At 35.6% G+C, this 17314-nt stretch overlaps 1 protein-coding gene across 1 annotated transcript in view; it reads right to left on the bottom strand.

Annotated features, from left to right (window-relative positions):
* ZFHX4 (zinc finger homeobox 4) overlaps window positions 1-17314 on the bottom strand; it is a 150072-nt gene that overhangs the window by 43363 nt on the left and 89395 nt on the right.

The raw sequence follows: 17314 nt of genomic DNA, 5'->3' as shown, positions 1-17314 counted from the left end.
CTATTTGTACCTATAACACATTTATTTCATTAGAATCTTTTGGAAAACTGAACATACAGCTTTGATTATTGTTACTTAATCAGCTCAATGAAATAAGGGAAGGGTAACCAACAGATGCACATTTTAGGTTTTGAAGCTTCCTGGATAAAATTATTTGGTTCACAGCTCCACCTAATATAGCTGAGTAACACAACACTAATATCCTGTTTCTTACCCTGGATAGCAAATCTTGTACTTCTTAAACTTAGCTCGTCTTGAACTAATGCCACTTTATAAAGCAGAGAGGAAAGCTTATCAAATATTATTCAGAAATCTCTGAAAACAGTAAATACCAGTCTTTTATTACAGCTCTGGAACAAAGTCAAAATTCTGCTAAGCTCCTTGTGCAGAGCACAAGTAACTGGAAGTCTGGATGTTTCATAAGTGAGTTTCACCAAAGGTATCACACACTGAGATTCCAGGCCCATGTGTCATGCCCTGAAACATCTGCAACAGAACATAACATTCTTAATAAATGAGATAAATAAAAGTGTGCACTTAATGAAGTAATCCTGAAAATATATCTATTCATCCACACAGATGAAAACCTGTTTATGAGTTTGCTTGGTAGGAAAGGAAATTTCTAAGAGAGATGTTTCAGTTCTGTCGAAATACACCTGGAGTATTTCTGTGAAAAGTCAACATATGAGTTTAGCAGTGTGGAAATATATACACACCACAAAGATTTTGATAAAAAAGAAGTTGTGCAATCCTTCGTATCTCCTTATATACAACACTAAAAAAGAAAAGGCATTCCATTTTGTCATATTTAATAACACCTTGAAAAAAAGCCACACATACTTTAGAGTTATGTAATATATTTCCATGTTTTAGTGGAAGGGAAGGTAACTACTTAGAAAATGTAGGTTTGCATTTTTATGCTAAATTAATGCTAATTATATTGCCACTTATACCACATTCACATCCCACTCTTGCAAATTGCTACAAACAATTAAGAGCAAAAATCCATTCAAGTTAACAAAATGACAAGCTTTCTGCTACTTCAGAGTATTTTTAGGTATGGTATGTTCTTAGCCTGAGTTGGTTTTCAGCTGTTCCTGTAATTCACAACTCAAAATAACTCCATAACTCTCTCTCTTACTCTTTTTTTTTTTTTTTTTTTTTTTTTTTTTTTTTAACACTGTTTAATCAGGACAGGGATCTGAACTGTGAGTTTATCCAAACCAATCTCTTTTTAGTGCTTGGGGTTTTTGCTGTGCCAAACCACTTCTGGTGTTTCAAGCAAGGCAATGACAGCATACCTTCTTGTTATTATTTATGCATGGAAGGCCAAACCAAATGCTTGGGTGGGTCGCTGAAGACATGAAGTATGTAGTTTTTCCGTCCACAGGACCCCATTTACATTTAAATGAACTTGCTCCTTGTGAAAGATTGGCTCCAGCAGAGAATACCACATGACCACAGACATTGAAATTAAATCACAATCACAAGGATAGAAGCCACCAACATACTGCTAAAATCAACCTACAACACATATCTGCATAGCCTTAAATATGTCAGTAATAAAGAGAAAATGTTCCATTTAATTTTATAAGATGCATCCCACTATATTTTTTTAATCCATGTGCATAATAAAACACTGCTGCTGAAAGCAAGAGTCAAAAAAAGTAAAACACAAAGCTACCTCTGCCATGGCTGGATTTCTCATAAGCAATAGGAAAATTGTCATGTGCAGCTCCAGGCTTTAAATGGATGATTTCTCCTGGCTGATGCTGGAGTGGCACTGACTTGACAAATGTGGGAAAGTCCTCAGCTGTGAGATGGGGGCTTAGGTTGTGGGCTCTTGGTCAATTGAAAGGTTGCATTAAATGTAAATTATAGGACTGTTACTTAGATATATACCCTTCTCAACCAGGTGAAAGGCAAACAGCGCCCTGCACTAATTCACAGATGAACTGGTGATAGGCTTGCTGAATAAGGCAAGCAGGCAGGCAGCAGGCAATTATAATTCTCATCTTTGAAGGAAGGAAGGAAAGGTATTTTTATATAAAACCATATTAAATTTCTGTTTTTAAGTGCCTCTACGTATTTCTTTTTTCAATTTATATGGAACAGTATTAGGCAAAAATCTACAGCAGAACTGGCAGTAAATATCACAGGAACAATTGCTCTTTTATTAAATATTTATTGAAAAAAATTCCTGTGCTTTCTCATTTTTCTTCTTCTGCTTCCAATATTTATTTACAGCTGATTATTAACATCTGCCAGTGTAACAGTTTCATCTGTACAGAAGCCGAAGGGTAAAAAAGTCACAGACCCCCTCTAACATGACCTGTAGTTAGACAGAAAAGAGTTTTCCCAGTCACCGCTTGGCTTCCTGTCTGTGACCTCTGAAAAGCATTGGAGGCCAGGGTTAATGGCCTTTCCAATCTCTGTGATAAGAATTCATTTTGTTCTATTACCAGCAGTTATCTCAGGAGCCTGCTGCATCACTTCAGCAGGGTTCAATCAATGAGAGGACCTAATGAAGTAACCAGCTGTAGCTCTATTTCCCTGGTCAACTCTATCAGACAAATAAGATCTATCAGTCACACCTTAAGGCCAGTCCTAGAAACAGCATCCTCACATGCTGAACCCATATGCATATGAACCAATGATACCTGGTTCTTTCTTTTTAATCTTCCTTTTTAATATGGCTTTTCTAAGAGAAAATGGAGCGAAATGGGTTTGAAATGCTGCATTAAGAGGACAATAATGCTGGATTAAGAAATAGTGGATTTTCAGAACAGCAGGAAGCATTTGTATTAATAGCAAAAATAGAGTAAATTATATTGCATGTCAGATTTCCGCCCCCCCCCCCAAGCAACCCCTATTCTCCTTAGACAGTACTCTTAAAAAAAAAAAAGTTTATTATTTTCTGCCTTAAATTACTGCGTGTCATAAACAGTTTTAATATGGAACTTAATTTTTAGTTTGTCATTTACAAAACACTATTATAGTAATACTCTTCAGTTAGATGTCAGCCAAAATAAGTGTCAGTCAATTTTATTTTATATTTAAGTCAGATCACTGAAAATAAAAATGTTAATTTTGACAAATTGTATATATATGCAATTTTGTGACTTGTTATAAACTTCATGTTCTCATACTTCAAAAAGGGCTTAATTACTTAGAAGTACAAACCTCCTTTAAAAAGCACTGGATTTGAAAATTGAAAAATAAGGAAAATAATATTAAAGGCCAACTTCAGGACTTCAGAACTGTGTACTTCAAAGTATGACTTCGTAATTAATTAGAGGGTACAGGAGAAAAATTCAATTCATATTGCTTGTACCAAAGTGTCCAGTATGACTTCATCACTAGGTGTGACAAACTAAATTGTACCAGGCCACTGCAGGCAAATTACTGAAAGCGTTGTGGGAAGGCATCTTAGAAGAGTGTCATATTTGCTGAAATGTTGAAAGCCACATGTAGCTACGTTTATTTTATTAGGTTAATCTCAGTGAATCTCATGAAATGAAATTTGTATCCTTTTAACTCAACTGTGTGCTTTGTCAAATTGAGACAAAATAGTCTTGCTATGTGCTGCTGAGGAGAGAGACCATATCCATGAAATAAAGCTAAAAGTCCTTACCATTCAACGTGCATGCACAAAGTGTACATAAATGTCTATATAATTAAAAGCTAGGTATCGTTTTGCATATAGTAATACATCTGATGGATTATGACACACAAATTCCAGAGAACATGTGCTTCATATAAGTGCTTATCTTTCTTTTCCCTATGTGCAAAAACAAGGTCATCCTTCTTTTGCAGTCTGCCTGCACTAGTAAAACAATATGAATATTACTTGTAGAATCAAAGGAAATCCAAGCGCTCTTCCTTTTTAATTTTAAACCCCCTTACTGAAAAAGAAGGGGAAGAATGCATTTTAGTGGTGCAGTTTGGTATTTAAGGAAATCACATTTCTGCTACAGATACCTGGGTACATTTGAAAAGAACTGAAATATCTATGCTACATATGTAAACAGATAAGATTATGCCTAGCAGGCATTTTGGGAACATCTGTCAATTTTTTATGGAACGCACTGATTGTGGGCTATTGATTGCATTTAAACAAAGTTGTTTCAAAAAAAAAATCAGCTAACAATTCGTGTAGAAAGGACTGATCAATATTTAAATGACTCTCTTTATTGATTTAAAATTAACTTTCAATTAAGAGATCCATAGGACTCTTAACTGCGACACTTATCCATTCAAGAGAAAATAAAGGTACATTTATCGATACACTTAAACAGCAGTGGCTGGTTTCCTATTGATTCAGTCATTTGCGCTGGGATTCGTTAGCGTCATCTGACTTTAACTCCCTTACCAGGTCTTCACAGTGTGCCATGCTGAAAGATGCAGGAATGTACAAAATTATACAGGGGAAGAAAACGGAATTAGATGTATGCAGAGGTAAGTCATACTTATGCTTTTTATATCCTAATGAAGGAAGAGTCCATTTAAATACTGCCTAGCTTTTGGGTTTGGTCAGGCACAAATTCCTGTCAACTGACCCGTCATGCACTGTTCGAGACAGGAAACATAAAAATGAATGAAATTTTTTGCATTGATAGGAAACAGTTCTATTGGCTCATATCAACTCTGACAAGATCACCTATTTGTGTGTATTGATTAACATATAATCCATAGGAAGGTAAACTCATTGTTTGCAGAATGATTTTAAGGGGCAGTATTATGATGTCCTGCATATGCTTCTCTCTCTCTCTCTCTGTATGATATTTAAGACCAATATAATTTAATATTGTTATATGCAATCAGACATCATATGGATTTTGAAAGATGTACTGAGACATTTGAAAGTAAACATTGTGTGTATCTCTGTTTTAAAGAAAAACCCAAATATATTTGCACTAAACAAAAATATACTACAATAGCATAGCTGTAACTATAAACATGTGCAAAAGCATCAGTACATTTAGGAACACAAATTAAAACCAGGACTATAATTACATACTTCATTATTTATATGTATTCTGGGTATTTTAGTATACTATGGAAGCTGGACATGTAATCTCTATAGTTAATAATAGACGAAATTCATCCCAGGTGTAATTTCATTGAAGTCAACAGACCTGGAACTGCACCTGGAATGAATTTGGCCCAACGCTATGAATACCTCCTGACTCTCGCCAGCCTAGATTTACATATAAGATATAACACAAAAATGAAATAAAAATAGAAGATGTCCAGGAGGCATAGCATGTTTACAAAGCAGAGTGGTAATAACCTTGCCTGATATATATATATGTGGCAGTGCTTTGCTTAGCCAGACAGTATCACTGAGAATGGGGGAGGGTGAGCTCTGACGGTGGCTCAGGTTTGTCTGAATCCCTTTATGTCATTGCCTGTTTCTTTCTCTTTTTCTCTCTCTTTCTGTTTTTGAAGCCTCAGAGCCCAGAACCATCCAGTGAAATGAAGCAGCCCCAAACTGACTCATTTATTACCTATTCATTTGCTGTGATGAAATCTCCAGGAGCAAAAAAACTGCTGCAGTATAGTAATGTTTAAACATTAGGACCTATTCTGATCAACTGAAATTATTCCTTAAACCAAGAACCACAAACAGAACGTATATAACTTACATACATGATCACCAACATTCTGTTTTTTAAAAAATTATTTTGCTAAGAAACAAGATAAAATTCTTTGAAGCCTGGGTGTGTTTTACATTATGTCAAGCTGCTGTTTCCATTATTTCTTCTTTTCTCTGTCCACTAAAGGTTAAATCGTACTTACCAAAGGCTCATTTGCAGAGTTATGATACGAATCGGTGATATCTTTGGGATCATAAAAAACCAGAAAACTGGGTATGGACTTTTGCTGCTGGGTGAGAGTCAAGATCAGAAAGACCAGTGTATGAATGCAAAGCAAATACCCCCTCTTAATATTTCTAAATCACATAATGTTAGTGTAACATAATTTGGAATATATTATGACGGTTACAATTACTAAAAAGTGCATGATGCCATTATTTCCAACTGGAAATTAGATGATTATACTAATTAAGTGATAGCAGGTGGCACAATGACTGCTACAATCTTCTCTGATGTGCAGAGAGAGATGCATAGTTCACTGTCTAAAACACTCATGGATAGTAACAATTGGCTTAAGCAATATTCTGCCCCAAGATGCAAAATAAGGATTCACTTTGATTTAACACTTCCTTATCACATCAAAGAGGTGAAGGGACATCTTTATGGATTGGCTTAGGAAAAAAAAAATTGCTACCAGTTCAGCTTCTACCCTTGCATCTAACGTTTCTTGGTATAACAGAATTAAAGTATGAAATGAATTCCAAGAGAATCATGTAATTTTTAAATGTCAGCAATCTTCCTTTAAACTGCAACTGCCCTAAATTCATCATTACTGCTTTTAAGTTCCTCAATTCGGAATTGCTATAGATGTGCTATTGAGTCTCATAAGTCAAGCAAACTGGAAATGCTGTAGTAAAATAAATATTTCTCTGTCAATAAAAGCACTAAATACTTTCAAGAATATATGCGGTCATTAAATACATTTGAGTTTTAACTCAAATTTACTAAGCAGTATTTGCACATTATTTTTACAGCAGAATTTGAAGATTATTCACAATTTCACTGAGTTAGACAAATAATCCTCCAGTCCCATGAATTATTTCAGAGCTTTTTTTTTCAGAGTTTTTTTTTTGTCCTCTCTGCTCTATGTTCAGACTGAAGTAAGGCTAAGTCATCATCTACAATTAGTTTTCCATATAAGTCATCATTAGTTTTAAAACTATGAGATATGGCTAAGAAGCTACTCTCTTTTATTTGGACTTCCATGTGCCTCTGGAGTGTGACCTCAGTTTAAGAATGGCAGGGGAGCAGATCTGCTGAAGAAAAAACATGCTGTGCAAGAATGCAACCACCATATGCCTAAGAGGCACAAGAAGTGATTCTTATAAATGATGAAAAATAAATGTTATCTAATTTCTGAAAACATCTTATCTAATTTTATCTGTCTCTGTAGCATTCATTTTAGGTACTGTATTTCTTACTACAGATCAAAAGCATGGCTGATAAGACTTAAGTTTAGATATATTTGTAACATGCTATGATATCTTACAGCATAGCTAGTTTGCTCAAACAATTACTGCCTTCTCCCTCTATATCTTGAAAAGCCTTACCTGTGCCACAATTTCAAGCAATATTTTTGCTATCTGACTTTCCATAGGTGAATAGAAGAGAAAGCCGGATCAGACAGTAGAAGGTGAAAAACTATTGTTTTCCCCAGGATGCTGTGCATTACATAGTGGTGACATTCTCTTCTCAGTGATGACATGTGCAAATTAAAGATACCCTACTCTTCTTCCCCTAAAATTCACATAGTTGTATGTGCTATGATAACTACAAGTACTGTGCAGAATATGTCTTTAGCAAGGACAAAAAAGAAAGATTTTCCAACTTGGAGGCCTAAATGAACCTTTTACTTCACAGTTAAACCTGGAAGCTTGTGAAAATCATTGTCATTTTCTAATGTTTTAATGGAACTTACTGGAAGGAAACTGAACTTCTGATTACAAAAAAATGCCTTATCTCCTCCATGAATACCAAACTGCTCTGCATTTAGAATACTATCATACAGATGGTGTTCAGTGAATTGATGTAACAGTTGCATCTTTTCCAGGACAAAATTTGAGCAAATTTCCTGCCATGAACATGACAAATACCTCCCTCTCTGTGGCTAAAATAAAAAACTTTACTACTGCACCCCTGGATATTCAATTACCTGTGCAAATGGGAATAATGGTAGACAGTTACTCAGAGGCAGCTACTGGAGAAACTTGAACTTGTTGTTCGACTAAAGAAAATAACATTATCATACTATAGGCATGAGGCCAGGTCTCTTACCTTCACATGTCACTGATTAGTTCAGCCTTAGCTGAACAAAAATCCTTAATCTTCTCTTTTTTAATATTGAAGAGGTAAACCCCCTTTCACCTGCATGTGGAGTCTCCTTTTCATCAAAGCTCAGGAGATTCCAGCTACAAAATCAATGTATGCATGTTCAGAGCAGTTTTCAGGGTTTTGTAAGACAAATCTTTCAAATGGGAGCTAGTTTAATGCTATTGAGCTGAGTTTCGATCTGACAGAGTGAGTGAACAACACAGAAACAGTTCACTTACCACTGCTCACACTACAGGAGGTGGGAATCAGGTACAGCTCTGTACAAATACAGCTGTGCAATTTCTCAGTAAACTCTTACCCTACCTAATCCAATGTTAAATGCAACCATACAGGGTTTAAACAAACAAAGACCTAAGACAGAAACGCAATTTATTTCTCTACAGTAATGAGTGACAATTACAGTTTTGTCATACAAACTACTGAAAATTAAGACAAGCTCTGCTAAATTTAATAGACTTGTGCTACTGCTAAGCTGATTTTAGCTGGAGCATTTTCAGATTTCTGTCCTAACAGAAAACTGTATCTGAACTATGATCTAAAAATATCCTGTTCTGCATTTTCCTCTGTTTTAAAACTTCCAACAACTTGCATTCTGGATTTTTTTTAAGGAAAAAAAAATAAAATTAAAAGACTCAATTTTATTGCCAGACATTTTAGGTTAATATGAAATGTAGTACAGCTTTGCACAGACAGATTCTTTTGTTCCTATGCTCTGATTCTTTGAATGCCAATACTTCAATCAGCTTAGAATCAAGAGACAATTCATTCCTCTTCTGAGAAAATGGTATTACAGCCACATGTCCATATCACCATTACATCATGACAGTCTCCATGATCATACATCTGATTAGAAAAACAACTACTAGTCATTTCTTGAGCTATTCAGCATCTGGAATAATAGAGTATATGCTTCCTCTGTACTATTTAGATTCTTCCTTTTAATAAACAAACTAATGTGACTTTTAAAATGCTTAAGCATGTACAACCAGAGTGAAAAAGTGTAAATTGAAATGAATCAAAGAAAAAAAACCCAATACTTTCAACACGTATGTTACTGTGGCAACATGCCCACACTGACTTTTGACAATTCCAGATTTATCAATGAGACAATATTCTACTAAGACAACTGGGGACTAAAGGGAATAGCGTTTGCACCCATCTAGTTCAAATACAAAGTTCCAGGCCCTCAAAAACACAAATATCAGCTTCTCCTGCCATTATTCTGTTCAAACCCACAGCTCTAAGTAAACAAGAAATGAGATTGTTGCATTAACTCTATGTTAGCCCTAAATGTTCCTCCTTTCAGGATGTGCTGGTGAGGTTATGAAGTTCTCTAAAAAAGGGAAAAATTAGTACCATTCCTTCTGATGTGCATAAATATCTGCAGAATTTCGATTGATGTATATAATACACTTTTGTAATCCATACGGAAATACTAGATGGAATAATCTAACAACACGTTTCACACACTGCTCAATATAAACAAATCAGTATAAATTATAAGAGTGAAAAAAATACAGGACCCAGGGCAGGTTCCTCATATTAGCAAAATTCCAGCAGGCTAGCCATCTTCCTTACATTAAAAATGTCTATTATCCGGTGTAATTGAATAACTCTCTGATAATTACATCAGCATTTTAATAGTATATAAATAACCTCTCCCCTAATTACCATTTTGTTAAATTTTTCATATATTGCAGTGCTATGAAAGGAGGTTCTTGGTAAAGTACTTTACCCTTTCAACAACAATTAATAATTCAATTAACAGGTCTTTTTTTAAAAACAAAAGCTTATGGAGAAAGAGCAAGGAGGTACACAGTTGAAAGGAGAGCTCTCTGTTATGCTATAATCATGGCTTTATAGCTGTAGTAGTATAAAATTTGTTCATGGCTTATTTCTATTTCAGTGCAGCCCCTCAATAGAAGTGACACCTGCTTTTTGGTGCCATGACTTGAAATACAAGTGCACCTATCTGGTCTGGAACTTAAAAAGAGGGATTTCCCCATGCCAATTTGTTTTTCACACGTAAATTTGTATATTTGTTTTTAAAGGAACCCACAGAGACAGCCGTGCCATTGAAGTCTTGACATTATGAATTAGAGGGGAAATACATTGCCAAAAGTAGAAACCGAATTTTCTCCCACCAAACATTTAGACAGTCACACTTTTCTTTACCCTGGTGTCAGGGAAAAGGAAAGTGAAATGCACGGCTCAGAAAAGCACTGTTGAACAGAAGATGCAGTCCTCACTCATGCATAGCCTGAGTGAGAAGCCAAGGATCTGAAAAGCTTTGAATCACGGGTGACCCTGTAGCAAAACAGAATTGTGTTAAATGAACGGCTGACAATCACAACTGTGCTTCACATAGCAGTAATATTCAGAGGCTATAATAAGATCTGCAACATTAATGTTTTCAGATTTATAATCAGTGTCATATTTTGCCAATTTCCAGGCATTTTATTTACCTCATGACAGAGAATGCCCCAGTTAAACTTGTATCTACTGTCAGAATTTCAAAATGTCATCTCAAGTTTTACAGAAACCTCATTTTTTTAGAAGTAATTAGTTAAGGCATAGTCTGCATGGCAATTAAAAACCACTTGCTTGCAGAAGCTTGTAAGCATTATGTAATTTTTTAAAACTACAAGTACACATGCATATTCTTGCCTCCAGCTTAAATACAGTGAATGTTGTAGTTGGTTGCACAGGAATTGTCTCAAGAACATAAAAGCAAGCCAAACACGATTGTATTCCAACTAAAATTGCTCTCTTTATACCGTGTATTGAAACTTGATAACTGTTGGTTATAAAATTCCTTTGATTTTCTGTAGGTAATAAAATACTTTGGCAATTACTATTGACAGTTCTGGATAATCTTGAAGGCTGCCTTGCCTGAAGAAGATGAGTGTTACAAATCACTCCACTGAAAGAGGGAAGAACAGCAGCAGGCAGCAGACAGGTTTCAATTTCACAATGCTGATTATCTCATTCGTGATTCTATGCATGCCTAAATCTGAGGATCCCTCAAGCAGCTATATGGACTTCTACTTTTAAAATGCCTATTACGCTTTCATACTTTTTGCTGCTTCCTGAAGAGTGCCATTTCGCCAAGCTTAAATAGCAGAAAATTGCACTGCTTTTCCTCTGCCCATCTCCTCAATCTCTATTAACCTGCACAAGAACAAAGGAGTTTGATAGTCCAGCTATAGGTTGGGAAATAGGTTTGAAGTTGTTTTTTCATTTACTGGTACCTATCTTCCTGATTCATAAATGTATTTGAACAATAACATTATTTTAATACATTATCTAACGACTGAAAGCATAGCCTTTAATTACATCTCTATTTATACTAATAAATACGCTCTGTGTTCAGAAATACATGCAGCTATTGTTTACACGGGCATCAAATGATACCGTAGTGCTGTCAGCATGTGTCAAGGCTTAAACAGAAAGGAATAAAAAAGAAAATAATGAAAATGTTGCGGGTCTTTGTTAGGTTGTTTTTTTCTTTCTTTCTTTCTTTCTTTCCTATCTAGGCTACGAGAGAACAAACAGAAGCAGCTACAAGCAGACTGGAAAATTGTTGAAGCACCTGGTTCTAATGCTTGCAGTAGGCCTTTATTAGATGTCATAAACTGAATGATGCATTACTCTGTGGACAACTTATAGCCTGCAAATGTTGAGGTAAAATGGAGGACAAAGAATTCTTTTAAAACAAAAAAAGTTAAACGTTCCTTTTTAATCAAACAACACTTATTAGATGGAGGAATCATAACAGGCTCACAGAGATTGGAGACTATTTCTGTTACTTTTTAGTGTATTTCTGTATCACCTTAATAAATAAAAAGTATTTTACTTTAATAATTCACATTTTATGTATGAGTGATTTACAGTCGATCCTATATTTCACCTTTATCATTAAACAAAGGAAAAACATTTAAAAATCTTATTGCTGATATAGGTTTGGCAACCCAATCTCAAATCTAAACAGCTGCATTAAAATCCACGTAGGCAGTCAACCACCAAACAACAAAAAGGTAATTTTCGCCCATCAGAAAATGTTTTAAAATAAGATCTGCTTTGCATTTAAAAAGATAAAAAGAATGTTTTCTAAAATGACAATTGCTGGTTGGCCACAGATTCTGGGCTTTAATCTCATGGCCTGCTCAGATTTCCCATTATGTCTGGCGGAGGCTTACGGGGACAGAGAGGCTGGACGGTGGCCCTTTGACAGAAGTGGAGGGGCTTTCGGCACGGAGACACACAGCTGTTGCTCACAAAATGCAAGTGTTAGAAAACCTCACTACCACGTTTGGGTTTGTTTTGGTTTTTTTTTTTCCTTGCTGCTAATAAAAACTTAAAGTGTTTTCTGTGCTTTCTATAAACAGTGCACTTAAGTTTTATAATCTAGTATATCTTATTAAGCGTGAAGTCTGCTGATCCCTAAATTATTCATAACATGGTCCAGACTGATTAAGATTGGCTTGTTAAGGAGCACAAGAAGCAATTAAACTGACAAGGCAGTGCGGCCTTGATGTATACATTTATTATCACAAGAATACCCAAAGTGAATGCCCTTATTAAGCAATGAATTTCACCTCACTGGCCTTCTACCATTGCTGCCACAGGCAGAGAGAGCTAGGAACAACATGTCAAAAGCTAACTCTGAGGAAATGCCTATCTTCAAGTGAAACCGATTTTGTAATGAACCTTTCAGTTCACTCCTGAGGTAATAAATCCTGACTGGTGCATTAATTACTTGATAACATCCCATCAAAATGCAAATGCAGCACTTGACCCATAGGAATGGCTCACTAGCTGTTAACTCTTCAGGGTATACATAAATTGTCTGTTTTCTTTTATCAAACAGGGCATTTATTTCCATCTTGCTAGGGTGAATGTCACTCCTGCCACCCTCGGCCCCTCAGTGGCCTGACACCATCATTTGCAGAGGACTGTCACTATGTGCCGACATTCTAATTGTGCTACTTCTTTGCTTTGTACCTTTGAGGCAGAATTTCCAGCTCCCCCCCCTCCTCTTCCTTTTCTGGAGGAATCTTGCATGTCAAGGACAAAGCTGTAATAGCGTTACAAAGAATGACCCCCACCTCTAAAGTACACTAATCTTTCTTTTCAATGGCAATACATTAAACAAGGAATTTAGTTCCTTGAAGTGATTAAATGAAAGCTGAACATATCTACGTGAACTGCTACCCAACACAGGCAAGCGTGCATGCTTTTAGTGAGAATGCCACCAAAGTGATATTTACGTATTTTAAAGACATTTCCTCATCCCTTCATCGAGTGCTCAGTTTTGACAGTCCACAAGCAAATAATATGTCAAAAAGTAAAACAAAGTGTATTTCACAACACAAATTTAGCAACAGTGAAATACGATGCATCGCATGCTTTTCGCTTGCCAAGAAAATAGGCTGCTTTAATTACAAAAACTATTTCCACAATAATGTTAATGAGGAGCTGCGCTTTATATTTCCCCACTCAAAATGCTAATCTACATGAGTGGGTCTGAGTCTCCCACCTGGGTCAACCTGCTTTACAGTTTTTCTATTTGTCTTGAAGGCTTGGTGAAAATCCTTAATTCAGGTTACTAGGCAACCCTGCAGGTGAGAAAATATAATGTTTGGCCTACTCCATTTTCAAATACACACAGTGGCCTAATGCCTTCCAAATAGACTGTACAAAGCATGCACTGATAATTCCCTGCTACATTTTCTAAAGGCGAGGTCACAAGAAAATTAATTGATGCTGAAAATAATGACAAGAGTAGAAGAACCACTGAGATTTGGTGTGACTGGCATGTGATGATGTTAGCAGAAATCCCAGCATGTGACTGGACAGTGTGATGAAAAATATACTTTATGTGAAGGAAAAACAAGTTACAAAACTTAATTAGTTTTTGACACTTCTTCATAAGTTATTATCTTTTCATTTGGAACATTGCCTTGGGACATCAATACACAAGAAGAAATGAAACATTCTTACTGTAAATCTGAAGGAAAAAAAGATGACTTTATATTGCTGTTCTCCTTTTACATGTCTTTTTGAATAAACAAAATATTCTCTGCAGCCTAAGGTGTACAAGCCCCTGAAGATGTTTCTGCTGAGAGCATAGAATAGACTTGTTCGATGTAATAATCCTGTTACAACTGATTATGCAGTTTCACTTTTAAAAATAAAGGGGAGGAGGACTGGAATCCAAAATGGTCACACGCACACACATACACACACACACATACACACAATAAAACAAAACTATAGATGAGAAGCAGTTAAATTATAGCACCTACAGCAATAATGCTTCCTGTACAGCAAATGTATTTTTAATTTTTTCCACTAAGGCTTATACCTAGAAGTAATTCACACTGATTACTAAATAACCCTTGTGAGTTGCTTTGTCTTTTGAATTTTAAAAAATACACTTGCCGTGAGCAATGAATTTCATAAACCACCAGCTCTCATGCTTGATGAATCATTCTTATTTTATGCAGTGCTGTGTGATAGAGAACTGAGATAAAATATTCTATCCACAAGCTATTCAGTACAATTTATCATCAGCGGCTCACTAGTCCAGTGATAATACCTGGCTTGCAGATTGTAATGATCAGATTCTGTTTTTATTTCAAACAGGAGCGATCCAAATACCAGAGTTTTTAATTTACATACATTAGTGAGGTTCAAATGTGGCAATAGCTACAAGCAAATTCACTTGCAAACTGAATGCTCGCCTTGCATAAATGGGTTCCCTTTAGCTATTACTCACCAGTGAAGTACCCAGATAAAAATGAAAACAAAGAGGAAATAAAGGAAATCATGATACAAACACCGTACTGTGGACTAGGATAATTACTGAATTACAGTGAAGGTCACGTTTATATCTGTTTTAGTAATGATTTCTTATATTTTCCCTTTTGTATTGAAAGCATAAATGACATCCCTTTTTTTACATTATTGCAGTATGTATTCCTTACATTCTGTAGTTTTCCAAAGTTTCAGCAAATTATCTTCAATAAAAGTTTTTCTTGGTGTAAATTCAAACAAATGAAATATTGAAACAGCTGATAACAACATAAGCAACTTCAAAATATCTGTAAATTACACCACCTTGAGCATTTAATAAAAAACAATGGGCCTATAATAAAATACCTCTTATAGCTATATCACTTTTATACTGACCATGCTATTGAGCTTCAATTCCCAGCAGTATCATTACTAGACATTTTCTGCCACCTTTCTAAATCTGAAAAGCTTCCTACATTTAGTGAAGATTAGGTAATGCTACAAGCAATCAATAACAGCTATCAATTCCATACCTTGTTGGGAAGAACAAGTTGATTAAAAGTAAGTAAAAAGGATGGTTGAATATGTTTTAAAACTATCTGATTCTTCCAACTATACCGTCATGACATAAAAACTATTATTCACGGGCCAAAGAGGTAGATCTCAGCAACAGTAAAGTTATGACTCAAAGCAACAAAAGCCAGAATATTCTAAGCTTGACACTCTCTCCTTATCTTACTACATAAAGAGAAGGGAAAAAAAAAAAAAAAAAAAAAAAAAAAAACCACAACAACAACAAAAAACCAACCAGGAAAAAAGGAAAGGGAAGGTGAATAGAAGCACAAGTGAAAAACACAAAAATACTATGTCAAACTCAACTTTGATTTCTTGGGCTTTTCCTGGTTGGTGTCTAAGCTTTAGTGTTCTCAAAAAGTAGTCCTTGTCCCTGATTGTTCTTCCTTTCTGGACTTTCTTTCCCCTCAAACAACCTTAAAAAAAACAAAAACAAAAACAAAAACAAAAACAAAAACAAAAACAAAAAACAAAAACAAAAACAAAAACAAAAAAAAAAAAAAAAAAAAAAACAAAACAAAAAACAAAAAAAAAAAACAAAAACCACCAAAAAAACCCCCACAAATTCTTGGAAGTTAGAAATGTCTATTATTTACAAGTAACATAAAAAATTATTGTAAAAAGCAGCTATTTTAAGCTCAGTTAAGGCTTCACTTATTAATGACCATGTATATTCTTCTGCATGTGTACAGTCCTTCCTGTGTATGCACAAGTAACAGCCTCATAAAAATATGATATTGATTATTTATTCCTTTCCCCGTGGTGGAAAGCGACCTTCCAATCCCCTAAATCCAAATCCTAAAAGCTGGAAAATCAACTAGTTTAGAAGAACTTCTAGCCTTCCTCATAGGGCACAAAAGAAAGGAAGTCTCTAGTGAGAGAGAAACTCTCATACAAATTCACCACATTCCCTAGTTTCTTACTCTCTACCCACAGCCCAGGCAGTTTCATATCCCTCTGCTGGAGCAACTCATTTGCCTTTACTACCAGTGGGGAGAGGAAGTGAAGTGGCCAATAATCTGAAAATGTGTTTAATCTTGATTAGACAACTGACAGAGGGGAAGATGAGACCTCCCTTTTTGCCATTCTTCCATGACAGCTGAAGGGAGCTGCCTGCAATGCCCCCAGGACTGGCTCTGTGGCAGGTGGAAGGGACTCCTGTATCCAGGTAGCCTTTACATTGCATTGAGGTTCTTCTCCATCTGCTCTTCCAGAGAGCTTCAGTACAGTGGGAAAATGATGGCAAGAAACTCTCATTTTAAAGCAGTTTTCATAATAAAAGTGTCAAGCCTTAAGAAGGGTAAGTTGTTAGGCAGTGGCCCTTTAAAATTTTAATCTAACTTATGAATAGAATCACAGATCAGATATTGTTCTTCAGCAAATGGAGGGCAAAAAAAGCATCAGCTAAATTGCTGAAATAGCTGCCAGTAGATGCTGTTCTCATTTCTGGAGAATAAACTTGTGTAGACACACAGATCCACAGAAAGTCAGAAGCCCTTTCCTTCATATAGACCTCTTTTGTGCTCTAACTTTCTGGTGAAATGAACATTTCTGAATCTGGAGTTATTTATGCTCAGAAAGGTAAAGTTCACCTTCCTGCTGCTCAGAAAAAAATCAATGTATGAGGGTAATCTAAAAGAGAATAAGGAAATTGCAATATATGATATGTAGTCAAAGGACTACTCTGAAACACTTTATAGGCTATTATTTCAGCTCACAGACTAAATGAAATAATGCTTGATCATGCTGTCATAGACTGAACCGTCTGGCCCCAATAGTCTTATCCCATGTTATAGCTCTATATAGAAATTTGTCTAGTCTCTTGCAAATTTTGCTCAGTTTGGGCCCTGCTGAAAAACTGAAATGCACACTATTGCTTTAAATGCTGTTTGAGCACAAGAAATACTAATGCGACATTTTTCAGCTTTGATAATACTGTAATACCTTTGTAT

The sequence above is a fragment of the Zosterops lateralis genome, assembly GCF_965231275.1.
Source record: "Zosterops lateralis genome assembly, chromosome: 1".
In the NCBI taxonomy this organism is placed as follows: Eukaryota; Metazoa; Chordata; class Aves; order Passeriformes; family Zosteropidae; genus Zosterops; species Zosterops lateralis.
The sequence above is the reverse complement of the archived record's forward strand: the minus strand, read 5'-3'. Positions and strand labels throughout refer to the sequence as shown.